This window comes from Lissotriton helveticus, chromosome 7 (assembly GCF_964261635.1).
Source record: "Lissotriton helveticus chromosome 7, aLisHel1.1, whole genome shotgun sequence".
NCBI classification, from domain to species: Eukaryota; Metazoa; Chordata; class Amphibia; order Caudata; family Salamandridae; genus Lissotriton; species Lissotriton helveticus.
In genome coordinates this window covers 1,677,896,124-1,677,913,514 of record NC_136068.1, presented here as the reverse complement: position 1 = coordinate 1,677,913,514, position 17,391 = coordinate 1,677,896,124, and the positions used below count along the sequence as shown (strand labels likewise).

At 42.0% G+C, this 17,391-nt stretch overlaps 1 protein-coding gene across 2 annotated transcripts in view; it reads right to left on the bottom strand.

Annotated features, from left to right (window-relative positions):
- Window positions 1-17,391, bottom strand: part of LOC144770655 (putative methyltransferase DDB_G0268948) — a 430,911-nt gene that overhangs the window by 189,608 nt on the left and 223,912 nt on the right. The window lies entirely within an intron of this gene.

Below are 17,391 nucleotides of genomic sequence, written 5' to 3'. Positions count from 1 at the left end.
GTTGATGATACATGCTAGAATTAAGGATCACAAGGGCTCCCCCTTTGTCGGCTTTGACGCATTTGATGTGTCGATTATTGGCTAGCGATTTTAAGGTATCGCGATCCTTCTGTGTGATGTTCTTGTGTTTGGATAAACTTTTGAAGTTGATTTTGGCCAAGTCATTGCGTACTAAATTTTCAAATAGGTCGATGGACTTATGGCTGCTGGGCGCTTGGTAGGTGCTGGACGGCCGCAGTCCCTTAAGTTGGTCACGTTTAACGGTGGTGTTCAGGGGTAAAGTATTGTCAAAAAAATGTCGTAGTCTGAGTTTTCTGATAAGTTTGAAGGTACTCACTTTAAGTTCAAGTAGATTAGTGTTTGACACCGGGATAAATGATGTGCCTTTCTCGAGAAGGTCCATTTGGTGTTTGGGAATCATGGTGTCAGAGATGTTGATTACTAAGTTGGTTTTTTGGGTTTGGGGTCTTTCTTGGTGACCGTGCTCCGGGTGGTTGGAGGACTTATTTCCTTTTCTTTTCTTTTTACTCCTCCAGAGCCTTCGGTTACTTCTGGGTCTAATCCTAAAAAATGAACCGCAGATAGTTCTTCTTGTCCAGTCTTAGATGTTGTCGCTTGGTCATTGGTAGAGGTTTGACCAGTGGAGGCTGGCGTTGTGTTTTTTTGCGGAGGATGGTAAGAAGAATCACTTCCAGAGGATGACGTATCGGTTTGTGTATTGATGGGCTTATTGCGACGTCATTGGGCATAGACTTCAGCCCATGTGTAAACTTCGTCTAGCTTGTAATCAAGCGTGTCTCTTGGGAACTTTCTTACTTCGCGTTCGTTTATCTCTTTATGATGTTTGTCAAGGATGGTTTTAATGTCATCGAGTGTAGATGTGAGTTCTTCTGGTATTAATACGTTTTTCAATTCACAGTCTATCTCCTTAATCTCTTGTTCTAAGTCTTTGAGGATGCCAGAAAGTTCTTCCACATTAAGAAGGATTAGATCCAGACTGCATTTGTTAAGTATTCCATTCCATTTATCTTTAAATGTTTTAGAGTTCTTGCATAGAGAAGGCTTCAAAGCTATCCGTAATCCGCGTGGGATTCTGAGCGCTCAGTGATATTTAAGTAGTGTGCTCGCGTGAAGTTTTTGGTTGATGTGACGTTTAGAAAGATACAGTAGTTGTCTTACACATTGCTCTTTATTACGAATGGTTGCAGTGGGGCTGATGTCTTCTTCAATCAGCGAATAGATGCATTGACGTTCATCTTCATTGTATGCCAGGGTGTGAGCCCTAACATTGGTGCTTTTACTGATTTCATCAAATTGCATGTTTTGGTGGCGTGCTACCCACCCGTGGGAGGATGAACAGAATTGACAAATTAAAGGTGATGGATGGTGCACTACTCGTGTAAACAAAGTTTTGATAGTAGTAAGAAGGAAGGGTGCTACTCCAGGGTGGCGTTACCGTCAAACACCAATGCTTGTAGAACATGTGGTGTACGCATGGAAATGCGGGTACATCCCCAAGTGAGGCACTCCGTGGGGGATCAAAGAATGATTCCAAGGTTCTTAAGTAGATGCGGATTTATTTTTCAATAGTAATCATATGAAAGTTCTCAATGATATTCACATCATATCAATGATCATAATTCAATGCATGAATAGTAAATACGAACTCCAATGCATTTCGGGCTGATAGCCCTTTGTCAAGGAGAGCTGAAAAGAAAAGACAAGCCCATATCAGAAGGGAGAATGGTGGGTACAAAATGACAAATTAATGTTAGGTGCCGATCAATAGGTGTGCAGACTAAAGAGTGAGGGAGTGGCGCGACTGGAATCGGTGCCGATTAAAATGTAGGTGATTGAACGTAGGGTGGGGTTCAGGTGGAGTGAATGGACGTGAAGGGAATTAAGTGCGAGTGAGGGGAAAGATAACGGGTCTATATTACAGTTTCATCGTATGACCCTGCGTGGAGGCAAAGTACTTACTTCTTGGAAGAAGTGGAGGGAACCGCTACTCCGATCAGTGTATCTGGGAATACCAGCTGGGTAAGCGCCGGTGTGTGGCGTGTGATGAAATACGGAAGGGTGGTTTTCTGGACATAAAGAAAAGGCTAAGGTAAGGGTGGGTAAGGTGGTGAAAGCAGTGGCCATATTGGAACGGTCGGGAGTGAAAGAGGTTGAAATGGGAAGTGAGGTGGGAAAAAAACGGAGTGAGATAGAAAAGGCTGAAATAAAAGGGAAGAAATAAAGAGGAACAAATAAAGAGCAATGAAATGCATTATTCACATAAAATGACTATAAATGACAACTATATTCAACGCGGTCATTGAGTCCATGTGGTTTAAGAGTCTGTAAACGGTATATCCACTCAAGTTCCCTTTTGAGTAGTAGCTTACGATTGTCAATGCCTTCTGTTGGAGTGATGAGTTCCAGTACTACAAATTGAAGTTGTGCAATGGTGTGATGAAACTCATGGAAGTGCATAGCAACATTAGATTTCTCCTGTTTGGTGCGAATATTAGATTTGTGCTTGTTCATTCGCACTTTTATTTTTCTCTCGGTTTTGCCGACATACATTTTGCCGCAGGGACATTTCAAAGCATAGATCAGGTTCGTGGAGTTGCATGTCGCGCTTACTTGAAGTTTGATGGAATGACCTTTCATAGGGTGTCTGATGGTGTTGCCCTTGATAATACAATTGCAATTATTACAATATAAACATGGTTGGGTTCCTTTATGAGTTTTGATGGGCGGTGTGGGTTTGGTGAGAATTTCCTTCATATTATTGCTGCGTGTGTAGGCAAACAGTGGAGGTGTCTGAAAAATGTCCCGAAAGTCAGGTTCCATTTGTAGGATCGACCAGTGGTTAAGGATGATTCTCTTGTATCTAGTACTAGCCGTTGAGAATTTGGATACCACAACCATGCGTTCTTCTGTTTGTTTTTTTTTTTTTTAAGGCTTTCTTGTATGGTGATGTTTGTCACTCGAACCTGTGCTTCATTGAGGATGTTTTCGGGGTAACCCCTATCTAAGAAGCGGTCGTGCATTTCCTTGATTCTAGTGTTGAAAGTTTGTTCATCTGACACTATGCGTCTAACACGTAGCATTTGAGAAAACGGAAGATGTTTCTTGAGTGATCCCTGGTGGAAGCTAGTGAAATGTAGTGTGTTGTTCCGGTCGGTGGCTTTCCGGGGTAGATCGGTACTGAATCCTTTTTCGGTGATTTTGATATTGACATCAAGGAATGAAATTTCTTTGTCACTGATTGACCAAGTGAGTTTGATGCGTTCATCTTTGGTGTTTAATTCCATCAGAGCATTGGTGAGTGTGTCTTTGGTATCGGTCCATATGAGGAACAGATCGTCGATGTATCTGACGTACATTTTGATTTTATCGTGAAAGGAGGTGTTGGCATATATGTATCGGTTTTCAAAATTTTCCATGTAGATATTGGCGTATGTTGGAGCTGCGCAGTTTCCCATTGCCATTCCGGATAGCTGGAGATCCCATCTGTTATCCTCTTGAAAATAACTATGGTATAATGTGTACACCATCAGTTCCATAAGAAATGTCTGCGTGGACATGTCGATGTCACTATTGAGAAGGGCTTGTTCGATGGCTTCAATTCCTCCCTGATGGGGGTATGGAGGTGTATAACGAGCTGACGTCTGCGGTGCAGAGTACCAGTTGGTCGGTGATGTTGATTTGAGTCTGAGCCAGTTTATGTAAAAATTCTGTGGTGTCTTTAATGTAGCTTCTGGTTTTTGTGACCAAGGGTTGGAGATATTTATCAATGAACTTGCCCGTGGGTTCGTGAATTGATCGTTTGGTAGAAACAATAGGTCTGAAGGGTGGATCGTGAAGGTTTTTGTGTATCTTCGGACTCATGTGGATTGTGGGGCTCTTCGGATGTTCTAGTAAGAGGTAGTTTTTTGTACGGTCTTCAATAATCCCAGTTTGATGGGTGTGCAACACAATTTTTTGCAGAATACTCTGAAATTCCCGGGTAGGGTTATTGTCAAGTTGCATATAGATGGTGGTATCCTGAATGTGTTCAAGCAAAATTTGATGATACACGCTAGAATAAGGATCACAAGGGCTCCCCCTTTGTCGGCTTTGACGCATTTGATGTGTGGATTATTGGCTAGCGATTTTAAGGTATCGCGATCCTTCTGTGTGATGTTCTTGTGTTTGGATAAACTTTTGAAGTTGATTTTGGCCAAGTCATTGCGTACTAAATTTTCAAATAGGTCGATGGACTTATGGCTGCTGGGCGCCTGGTAGGTGCTTGACGGCCGTAGTCCCTTAAGTTGGTCACGTTTAACGGTGGTGTTCAGGGGTAAAGTATTGTCAAAAAAATTTCGTAGTCTGAGTTTTCTGATAAGTTTGAAGGTACTCACTTCAAGTTCAAGTAGATTAGTGTTTGACACCGGGATAAATGATGTGCCTTTCTCGAGAAGGTCCATTTGGTGTTTGGGAATTATGGTGTCAGAGATGTTGCTGACTAAGTTGTTCTTTTTGGTTGGGGTCTTTCTTGGTGACCGTGCTCCGGGTGGTTGGAGGACTTATTTCCTTTTCTTTTCTTTTTACTCCTCCGGAGTCTTCGGTTACTTCTGGGTCTAATCCTAAAAAATGAACCGCAGATAGTTCTTCTTGTCCAGTCTTAGATGTTGTCGCTTGGTCATTGGTAGAGGTTTGACCAGTGGAGGCTGGCGTTGTGGTTTTTTGCGGAGGACGGTAAGAAGAATCACTTCCAGAGGATGACGTATCGGTTTGTGTTTTGAAGGGCTTATTGCGACGTTGTTGGGCATAGACTTCAGCCCATGTGTATACTTCATCTAGCTTGTAATCAAGCGTGTCTCTTCGGAACTTTCTAACTCTGTGTTTGTTTATCTCTTTATGATGTTTGTCAAGGATGGTTTTAATGTCATCGAGTGTAGATGTGAGTTCTTCTGGTGTTAATAAGTTTTTCAATTCACAGTCTATCTCCTTAATCTCTTGTTCTAAGTCTTTGAGGATGCCAGAAAGTTCTTCCACAATAAGAAGGATTAGATCCAGACTGCATTTGTTAAGTATTCCATTCCATTTATCTTTAAATGTTTTAGAGTTCTTGCATAGAGAAGGCTTCAAAGCTATCCGTAATCCGCGTGGGATTCTGAGCGCTCGGTGATATTTAAGTAGTGTGCTCGTGTGAAGTTTTTGGTTGATGTGACGTTTAGAAAGATACAGTAGTTGTCTTACACATTGCTCTTTATTACGAATGGTTGCAGTGGGGCTGATGTCTTCTTCAATCAGCGAATAGATGCGTTGACGTTCGTCTTCAATGTATGCCAGGGTGTGAGCCCTAACATCGGTGCTTTTACTGATTTCATCAAATTGCATGTTTTGGTGGCGTGCTACCCACCCGTGGGCGGATGAACAGAATTGACAATTTAAAGGTGATGGAAGGTGCACTGCTTGTGTAAACACATTTTTGATAGTAGTAAGAAGGAAGGGTGCTAACTCCAGCGTGGCGTTACCGTCAAACGCCAATGCTTGTAGAACATGTGGTGTACGCATGGAAATGCGGGTACATCCCCAAGTGAGGCACTCCGTGGGGGATCAAAGAATGATTCCAAGGTTCTTAAGTAGATGTGGATTTATTTTTCAATAGTAATCATATGAAAGTTCTCAATGATATTCACATCATATCAATGATCATAATTCAATGCATGAATAGTAAATACGAACTCCAATGCATTTCGGGCTGATAGCCCTTTGTCAAGGAGAGCTGAAAAGAAAAGACAAGCCCATATCAGAAGGGAGAATGGTGGGTAGAAATGACAAATTAATGTTAGGTGCCGATCAATAGGTGTGCAGACTAAAGAGTGAGGGAGTGGCGAGACTGGAATCGGTGCCGATTAAAATGTAGGTGATAGAACGTAGGGTGGGGTTTAGGTGGAGCGAATAACCGTGAAGGGAATTAAGCGCGAGTGAGGGGAAAGTGAGGGGAGGGTTAACGGGTCTATGTTACAGTTTCATCGTATGACCCTGCGTGGAGGCAAAGTACTTACTTCTTGGAAAAAGCGGAGGGAACCGCTACTCCGATCAGTGTATCTGGGAATACCAGCTGGGTAAGCGCCAGTGTGTGTGGTGTGATGAAATACGGAAGGGTGGTTTACTGGACATAAAGAAAGGACTAACGTAAGGGTGGGTAAGGTGGTGGAAGCAGTGGCCATCTTGGAACGGTCGGGAGTGAAAGAGGTTGAAATGGGAAGTGAGGTGGTAAAAAACGGAGTGAGATAGAAAAGGCTGAAATAAAAGGGAAGAAATAAGGAGGAACAAATAAAGAGCAATGAAATGCATTATTCACATAAAATGACTATAAATGACAACTATATTCAACGCGGTCATTGAGTCCATGTGGTTTAAGTGTCTGTAAACGGTATATCCACTCAAGTTCCCTTTTGAGTAGTAGCTTACGATTGTCAATGCCTTCTGTTGGAGTGATGAGTTCCACTACTACAAATTGAAGTTGTGCAATGGTGTGATGAAACCCATGGAAGTGCATAGCAACATTAGATTTCTCCTGTTTGGTGCGAATATTAGATTTGTGCTCGTTCATTCGCACTTTTATTTTTCTCTCGGTTTTGCCGACATACATTTTGCCGCAGGGACATTTCAAAGCATAGATCAGGTTCGTGGAGTTGCATGTCGCGCTTACTTGAAGTTTGATGGAATGACCTTTCATAGGGTGTCTGATGGTGTTGCCCTTGATAATACAATTGCAATTATTACAATTTAAACATGGTTGGGTTCCTTTATGAGTTTTGAGGGGCGGTGTGGGTTTGGTGAGAATTTCCTTCATATTATTGCTGCGTGTGTAGGCAAACAGTGGAGGTGTCTGAAAAATGTCCCGAAAGGCGGGTTCCATTTGTAGGATCGACCAGTGGTTAAGGATGATTCTCTTGTATCTAGTACTTGCCGTTGAGAATTTGGATACCACAACCATGCGTTCTTCTGTTTTTTTTTTTTTTTTTTTTTAAGGCTTTCTTGAAGGAAATTCTCACCAAAACCACACCGCCCATCAAAACTCATAAAGGAACCGTATTTACTATTCATGCATTGAATTATGATCTTTGATATGATGTGAATATCATTGAGAACTTTCATATGATTACTATTGAAAAATAAATCCACATCTACTTAAGAACCTTGGAATCATTCTTTGATCCCCCACGGAGTGCCTCACTTGGGGATGTACCCGCATTTCCATGCGTACACCACATGTTCTACAAGCATTGGCGTTTGACGGTAACGCCACCCTGGAGTAGCACCCTTCCTTCTTACTACTATCAAAACTTTGTTTACACGAGCAGTGCACCATCCATCACCTTTAAATTGTCAATTCTGTTCATCCGCCCACGGGTGGGTAGCACGCCACCAAAACATGCAATTTGATAAAATCAGTAAAAGCACCGATGTTAGGGCTCACACCCTGGCATACAATGAAGACGAACGTCAACGCATCTATTCGCTGATTGAAGAAGACATCAGCCCCACTGCAACCATTCGTAATAATGAGCAATGTGTAAGACAACTACTGTATCTTTCTAAACGTCACATCAACCAAAAACTTCAAGCGAGCACACTACTTAAATATCACCGAGCGCTCAAAATCCCACGCGTATTACGGATAGGTTTGAAGCCTTCTCTCTGCAAGAACTCTAAAACATTTAAAGATAAATGGAATGGAATACTTAACAAATGCAGTCTGGATCTAATCCTTCTTATTGTGGAAGAACTTTCTGGCATCCTCAAAGACTTAGAACAAGAGATTAAGGAGATAGACTGTGAATTGAAAAACTTAATAACACCAGAAGAACTCACATCTACACTCGATGACATCAAAACCATTCTTGACAAACATCATAAAGAGATAAACGAACGCAAAGTTAGAAAGTTCCGAAGAGACATGCTTGATTACAAGCTAGACGAAGTATACACATGGGCTGAAGTCTATGCCCAACGACGTCGCAATAAGCCCTTCAATACACAAACCGATACGTCATCCTCTGGAAGTGATTCTTCTTACCGTCCTCCGCAAAAAACCACAACGCCAGCCTCCACTGGTCAAACCTCTACCAATGACCAAGCGACAACATCTAAGACTGGACAAGAAGAACTATCTGCGGTTCATTTTTTAGGATTAGACCCAGAAGTAACCGAAGACTCCGGAGGAGTAAAAAGAAAAGAAAAGGAAATAAGTCCTCCAACCACCCGGAGCACGGTCACCAAGAAAGACCCCAAACCCAAAAAAACAACTTAGTCATCAACATCTCTGACACCATAATTCCCAAACACCAAATGGAACTTCTCGAGAAAGGCACATCATTTATCCCGGTGTCAAACACTAATCTACTTGAAATTGAAGTGAGTACCTTCAAGCTTATCAGAAAACTCAGACTACGACATTTTTTTGACAATACTTTACCCCTGAACAGCACCGTTAAACGTGACCAACTTAAGGGACTATGGGTGTCCAGCACCTACCAAGCGCCCAGCAGCCATAAGTGCATCGAACTATTTGAAAATTTAGTACGCAATGACTTGGCCAAAATCAACATCAAAAGTTTATCCAAACACAAGAACATCACACAGAAGGATCACGATACCTTAAAATCGCTAGCCAATAATCCACACATCAAATGTGTCAAAGCCGACAAAGGGGGAGCCCTTGTGATCCTTAATTCTAGCATGTATCATCAACGTTTGCTTGAAAACATTCAGGATACCACCATCTATATGCAACTTGACAATAACCCTACCCGGGTATTTCAGAGTATTCTGCAAAAAATTGTGTTGCACGCCCTTCAAACTGGGATTATTGAAGACTGTACAAAAAACTACCTCTTACTAGAACATCCGAAGAGCCCCACAATCCACATGAGTCCGAAGATACACAAAAACCTTCACGATCCACCCTTCAGACCTATTGTTTCTACCAAACGATCAATTCACGAACCCACGGGCAAGTTCATTGATAAATATCTCCAACCCTTGGTCACAAAAACCAGAAGCTACATTAAAGACACCACAGAATTTTTACATAAACTGGCTCAGACTCAAATCAACATCACCGACCAACTGGTACTCTGCACCGAAGACGTCAGCTCGTTATACACCTCCATACCCCATCAGGGAGGAATTGAAGCCATTGAACAAGCCCTTCTCAATAGTGACATCGACATGTCCATGCAGACATTTCTTATGGAACTGATGGTGTACACATTATACCATAGTTATTTTCAAGAGGATAACAGATGGTATCTCCAGCTATCCGGAATGGCAATGGGAAACTGCGCAGCTCCAACATACGCCAATATCTACATGGAAAATTTTGAAAACCGATACATATATGCCAACACCTCCTTTCACGATAAAATCAAAATGTACGTCAGATACATCGACGATCTGTTCCTCATATGGACCGATACCAAAGACACACTCACCAATGCTCTGATGGAATTAAACACCAAAGATGAACGCATCAAACTCACTTGGTCAATCAGTGACAATGAGATTTCATTCCTTGATGTCAATATCAAAATCACCGAAAAAGGATTCAGTACCGATCTACACCGGAAAGCCACCGACCGGAACAACACACTACATTTCACTAGCTTCCACCAGGGATCACTCTAGAAACATCTTCCGTTTTCTCAAATGCTATGTGTTAGACGCATAGTGGTCAGATGAACAAACTTTCAACACTAGAATCAAGGAAATGCACAACCGCTTCTTAGATAGGGGTTACCCCAAAAACATCCTCAATGAAGCACAGGTTCGAGTGACAAACATCACCAGACAAGAAAGCCTTCAAAAAAAAAACAAACAAACAGAAGAATGCATGGTTGTGGTATCCAAATTCTCAACGGCTAGTACTAGATACAAGAGAATCATCCTTAACCACTGGTCGATCCTACAAATGGAACCCGACTTTCGGGACATTTTTCAGACACCTCCACTGTTTGCCTACACACGCAGCAATAATATGAAGGAAATTCTCACCAAACCCACACCGGCCATCAAAACTCATAAAGGAACCCAACCATGTTTAAATTGTAATAATTGCAATTGTATTATCAAGGGCAACACCATCAGACACCCTATGAAAGGTCATTCCATCAAACTTCAAGTAAGCGCGACATGCAACTCCACAAACCTGATCTATGCTTTGAAATGTCCCTGCGGCAAAATGTATGTCGGCAAAACCGAGAGAAAAATAAAAGTGCGAATGAACGAGCACAAATCTAATATTCGCACCAAACAGGAGAAATCTAATGTTGCTATGCACTTCCATGAGTTTCATCACACCATTGCACAACTTCAATTTGTAGTACTGGAACTCATCACTCCAACAGAAGGCATTGACAATCGTAAGCTACTACTCAAAAGGGAAATTGAGTGGATATACCGTTTACAGACTCTTAAACCACATGGACTCAATGACCGCGTTAAATATAGTTGTCATTTATAGTCATTTTATGTGAATAATGCATTTCATTGCTCTTTATTTGTTCCTCTTTATTTCTTCCCTTTTATTTCAGCCTTTTCTATCTCACTCCGTTTTTTTCCCACCTCACTTCCCATTTCAACCTCTTTCACTCCCGACCGTTCCAATATGGCCACTGCTTTCACCACCTTACCCACCCTTACGTTAGCCTTTTCTTTATGTCCAGAAAACCACCCTTCCGTGTTTCATCACACGCCACACACCGGCGCTAACCCAGCTGGTATTCCCAGATACACTGATCGGAGTAGCGGTTCCCTCCACTTCTTCCAAGAAGTAAGTACTTTGCCTCCACACAGGGTCATACGATGAAACTGTAATATAGACCCGTTAACCCTCCCCTCACTTTCCCTTCACTTGCGCTTAATTCCCTTCACGTCCATTCACTCCACCTAAACCCTACTCTACGTTCTATCACCTACATTTTTATCGGCACCAATTCCAGTCGCGCCACTCCCTCACTCTTTAGTCTGCACACCTATTGATCGGCACCTAACATTAATTCTTCATTTCTACCCACCATTCTCCCTTCTGATATGGGCTTGTCTTTTCTTTTCAGCTCTCCTTGACAAAGGGCTTTCAGCCCGAAATGCATTGGAGTTCGTATTTACTATTCATGCATTGAATTATGATCTTTGATATGATGTGAATATCATTGAGAACTTTCATATGATTACTATTGAAAAATAAATCCACATCTACTTAAGAACCTTGGAATCATTCTTTGATCCCCCACGGAGTGCCTCACTTGGCGATGTACCCGCATTTCCATGCGTACACCACATGTTCTACAAGCATTGGCGTTTGACGGTAACGCCACCCTGGAGTAGCACCCTTCCTTCTTACTACTATCAAAACTTTGTTTACATGAGCAGTGCACCATCCATCACCTTTAAATTGTCAATTCTGTTCATCCGCCCACGGGTGGGTAGCACGCCACCAAAACATTCAATTTGATGAAATCAGTAAAAGCACCGATGTTAGGGCTCACACCCTGGCATACAATGAAGACGAACGTCAACATATCTATTCACTGATTGAAGAAGACATCAGCCCCACTGCAACCATTCGTAATAATGAGCAATGTGTAAGATAACTACTGTATCTTTCTAAACGTCACATCAACCAAAAACTTCACGCGAGCACACTACTTAAATATCACCGAGTGCTCAGAATCCCACGCGTATTACGGATAGCTTTGAAGCCTTCTCTCTGCAAGAACTCTAAAACATTTAAAGATAAATGGAATGGAATACTTAACAAATGCAGTCTGGATCTAATCCTTCTTATTGTAGAAGAACTTTCTGGCATCCTCAAAGACTTAGAACAAGAGATTAAGGAGATAGACTGTGAATTGAAAAACTTAATAACACCAGAAGAACTCACATCTACACTCGATGACATTAAAACCATTCTTGACAAACATCATAAAGAGATAAACGAACGCAAAGTTAGAAAGTTCCGAAGAGACACGCTTGATTACAAGCTAGACGAAGTATACACATGGGCTGAAGTCTATGCCCAACGACGTCGCAATAAGCCCTTCAATACATTAACCGATACGTCATCCTCTGGACGTGATTCTTCTTACCGTCCTCCGCAAAAAACCACAACGCCAGCCTCCACTGGTCAAACCTCTACCAATGACCAAGCGACAACATCTAAGACTGGACAAGAAGAACTATCTGCGGTTCATTTTTTAGGATTAGACCCAGAAGTAACCGAAGACTCCGGAGGAGTAAAAAGAAAAGAAAAGGAAATAAGTCCTCCAACCACCCGGAGCACGGTCACCAAGAAAGACCCCAAACCCAAAAAACCAACTTAGTCATCAACATCTCTGACACCATAATTCCCAAACACCAAATGGAACTTCTCGAGAAAGGCACATCATTTATCCCGGTGTCAAACACTAATCTACTTGAACTTGAAGTGAGTACCTTCAAACGTATCAGAAAACTCAGACTACGACATTTTTTTGACAATACTTTACCCCTGAACACCACCGTTAAACGTGACCAACTTGAGGGACTACGGGTGTCCAGCACCTACCAAGCGCCCAGCAGCCATAAGTGCATCGACCTATTTGAAAATTTAGTACGCAATGACTTGGCCAAAATCAACATCAAAAGTTTATCCAAACACAAGAACATCACACAGAAGGATCACGATACCTTAAAATCGCTAGCCAATAATCCACACATCAAATGCGTCAAAGCCGACAAAGGGGGAGCCCTTGTGATCCTTAATTCTAGCATGTATCATCAACGTTTGCTTGAAAACATTCAGGATACCACCATCTATATGCAACTTGACTATAACCCTACCCGGGTTTTTCAGAGTATTCTGCAAAAAATTGTGTTGCACGCCCTTCAAACTGGGATTATTGAAGACCGTACAAAAAACTACCTCTTACTAGAACATCCGAAGAGCCCCACAATCCACATGAGTCTGAAGATACACAAAAACCTTCACGATCCAACCTTCAGACCTATTGTTTTTACCAAACGATCAATTCACGAACCCACGGGCAAGTTCATTGATAAATATCTCCAACCCTTGGTCACAAAAACCAGAAGCTACATTAAAGACACCACGGAATTTTTACATAAACTGGCTCAGACTCAAATCAACATCACCGACCAACTGGTACTCTGCACCGAAGACGTCAGCTCGTTATACACCTCCATACCCCATCAGGGAGGAATTGAAGCCATCGAACAAGCCCTTCTCAATAGTGACATCGACATGTCCATGCAGACATTTCTTATGGAACTGATGGTGTACACATTATACCATAGTTATTTTCAAGAGGATAACAGATGGTATCTCCAGCTATCCGGAATGGCAATGGGAAACTGCGCAGCTCCAACATACGCCAATATCTACATGGAAAATTTTGAAAACCGATACATATATGCCAACACCTCCTTTCACGATAAAATCAAAATGTACGTCAGATACATCGACGATCTGTTCCTCATATGGACCGATACCAAAGACACACTCACCAATGCTCTGATGGAATTAAACACCAAAGATGAACGCATCAAACTCACTTGGTCAATCAGTGACAATGAGATTTCATTCCTTGATGTCAATATCAAAATCACCGAAAAAGGATTCAGTACCGATCTACACCGGAAAGCCACCGACCGGAACAACACACTACATTTCACTAGCTTCCACCAGGGATCACTCAAGAAACATCTTCAGTTTTCTCAAATGCTATGTGTTAGACGCATAGTGGTCAGATGAACAAACTTTCAACACTAGAATGAAGGAAATGCACAACCGCTTCTTAGATAGGGGTTACCCCGAAAACATCCTCAATGAAGCACAGGTTCGAGTGACAAACATCACCAGACAAGAAAGCCTTAAAAAAAAAAAAAAAAAACAGAAGAACGCATGGTTGTGGTATCCAAATTCTCAACGGCTAGTACTAGATACAAGAGAATCATCCTTAACCACTGGTCGATCCTACAAATGGAACCCGACTTTCGGGACATTTTTCAGACACCTCCACTGTTTGCCTACACACGCAGCAATAATATGAAGGAAATTCTCACCAAACCCACACCGCCCATCAAAACTCATAAAGGAACCCAACCATGTTTAAATTGTAATAATTGCAATTGTATTATCAAGGGCAACACCATCAGACACCCTATGAAAGGTCATTCCATCAAACTTCAAGTAAGCGCGACATGCAACTCCACAAACCTGATCTATGCTTTGAAATGTCCCTGCGGCAAAATGTATGTCGGCAAAACCGAGAGAAAAATAAAAGTGCGAATGAACGAGCACAAATCTAATATTCGCACCAAACAGGAGAAATCTAATGTTGCTATGCACTTCCATGAGTTTCATCACACCATTGCACAACTTCAATTTGTAGTACTGGAACTCATCACTCCAACAGAAGGCATTGACAATCGTAAGCTACTACTCAAAAGGGAACTTGAGTGGATATACCGTTTACAGACCCTTAAACCACATGGACTCAATGACCGCGTTGAATATAGTTGTCATTTATAGTCATTTTATGTGAATAATGCATTTCATTGCTCTTTATTTGTTCCTCTTTATTTCTTCCCTTTTATTTCAGCCTTTTCTATCTCACTCCGTTTTTTTCCCACCTCACTTCCCATTTCAACCTCTTTCACTCCCGACCGTTCCAATATGGCCACTGCTTTCACCACCTTACCCACCCTTACGTTAGCCTTTTCTTTATGTCCAGAAAACCACCCTTCGTGTTTCATCACACGCCACACACCGGCGCTTACCCAGCTGGTATTCCCAGATACACTGATCGGAGTAGCGGTTCCCTCCACTTCTTCCAAGAAGTAAGTACTTTGCCTCCACACAGGGTCATACGATGAAACTGTAATATAGACCCGTTAACCCTCCCCTCACTTTCCCTTCACTTGCGCTTAATTCCCTTCACGTCCATTCACTCCACCTAAACCCTACTCTACGTTCTATCACCTACATTTTTATCGGCACCAATTCCAGTCGCGCCACTCCCTCACTCTTTAGTCTGCACACCTATTGATCGGCACCTAACATTAATTCTTCATTTCTACCCACCATTCTCCCTTCTGATATGGGCTTGTCTTTTCTTTTCAGCTCTCCTTGACAAAGGGCTTTCAGCCCGAAATGCATTGGAGTTCGTATTTACTATTCATGCATTGAATTATGATCTTTGATATGATGTGAATATCATTGAGAACTTTCATATGATTACTATTGAAAAATAAATCCACATCTACTTAAGAACCTTGGAATCATTCTTTGATCCCCCACGGAGTGCCTCACTTGGGGATGTACCCGCATTTCCATGCGTACACCACATGTTCTACAAGCATTGGCGTTTGACGGTAACGCCACCCTGGAGTAGCACCCTTCCTTCTTACTACTATCAAAACTTTGTTTACATGAGCAGTGCACCATCCATCACCTTTAAATTGTCAATTCTGTTCATCCGCCCACGGGTGGGTAGCACGCCACCAAAACATTCAATTTGATGAAATCAGTAAAAGCACCGATGTTAGGGCTCACACCCTGGCATACAATGAAGACGAACGTCAACATATCTATTCACTGATTGAAGAAGACATCAGCCCCACTGCAACCATTCGTAATAATGAGCAATGTGTAAGATAACTACTGTATCTTTCTAAACGTCACATCAACCAAAAACTTCACGCGAGCACACTACTTAAATATCACCGAGTGCTCAGAATCCCACGCGTATTACGGATAGCTTTGAAGCCTTCTCTCTGCAAGAACTCTAAAACATTTAAAGATAAATGGAATGGAATACTTAACAAATGCAGTCTGGATCTAATCCTTCTTATTGTAGAAGAACTTTCTGGCATCCTCAAAGACTTAGAACAAGAGATTAAGGAGATAGACTGTGAATTGAAAAACTTAATAACACCAGAAGAACTCACATCTACACTCGATGACATTAAAACCATTCTTGACAAACATCATAAAGAGATAAACGAACGCAAAGTTAGAAAGTTCCGAAGAGACACGCTTGATTACAAGCTAGACGAAGTATACACATGGGCTGAAGTCTATGCCCAACGACGTCGCAATAAGCCCTTCAATACATTAACCGATACGTCATCCTCTGGACGTGATTCTTCTTACCGTCCTCCGCAAAAAACCACAACGCCAGCCTCCACTGGTCAAACCTCTACCAATGACCAAGCGACAACATCTAAGACTGGACAAGAAGAACTATCTGCGGTTCATTTTTTAGGATTAGACCCAGAAGTAACCGAAGACTCCGGAGGAGTAAAAAGAAAAGAAAAGGAAATAAGTCCTCCAACCACCCGGAGCACGGTCACCAAGAAAGACCCCAAACCCAAAAAACCAACTTAGTCATCAACATCTCTGACACCATAATTCCCAAACACCAAATGGAACTTCTCGAGAAAGGCACATCATTTATCCCGGTGTCAAACACTAATCTACTTGAACTTGAAGTGAGTACCTTCAAACGTATCAGAAAACTCAGACTACGACATTTTTTTGACAATACTTTACCCCTGAACACCACCGTTAAACGTGACCAACTTGAGGGACTACGGGTGTCCAGCACCTACCAAGCACCCAGCAGCCATAAGTGCATCGACCTATTTGAAAATTTAGTACGCAATGACTTTGCCAAAATCAACATCAAAAGTTTATCCAAACACAAGAACATCACACAGAAGGATCACGATACCTTAAAATCGCTAGCCAATAATCCACACATCAAATGCGTCAAAGCCGACAAAGGGGGAGCCCTTGTGATCCTTAATTCTAGCATGTATCATCAACGTTTGCTTGAAAACATTCAGGATACCACCATCTATATGCAACTTGACTATAACCCTACCCGGGTTTTTCAGAGTATTCTGCAAAAAATTGTGTTGCACGCCCTTCAAACTGGGATTATTGAAGACCGCACAAAAAACTACCTCTTACTAGAACATCCGAAGAGCCCCACAATCCACATGAGTCTGAAGATACACAAAAACCTTCACGATCCACCCTTCAGACCTATTGTTTCTACCAAACGATCAATTCACGAACCCACGGGCAAGTTCATTGATAAATATCTCCAACCCTTGGTCACAAAAACCAGAAGCTACATTAAAGACACCACGGAATTTTTACATAAACTGGCTCAGACTCAAATCAACATCACCGACCAACTGGTACTCTGCACCGAAGACGTCAGCTCGTTATACACCTCCATACCCCATCAGGGAGGAATTGAAGCCATCGAACAAGCCCTTCTCAATAGTGACATCGACATGTCCATGCAGACATTTCTTATGGAACTGATG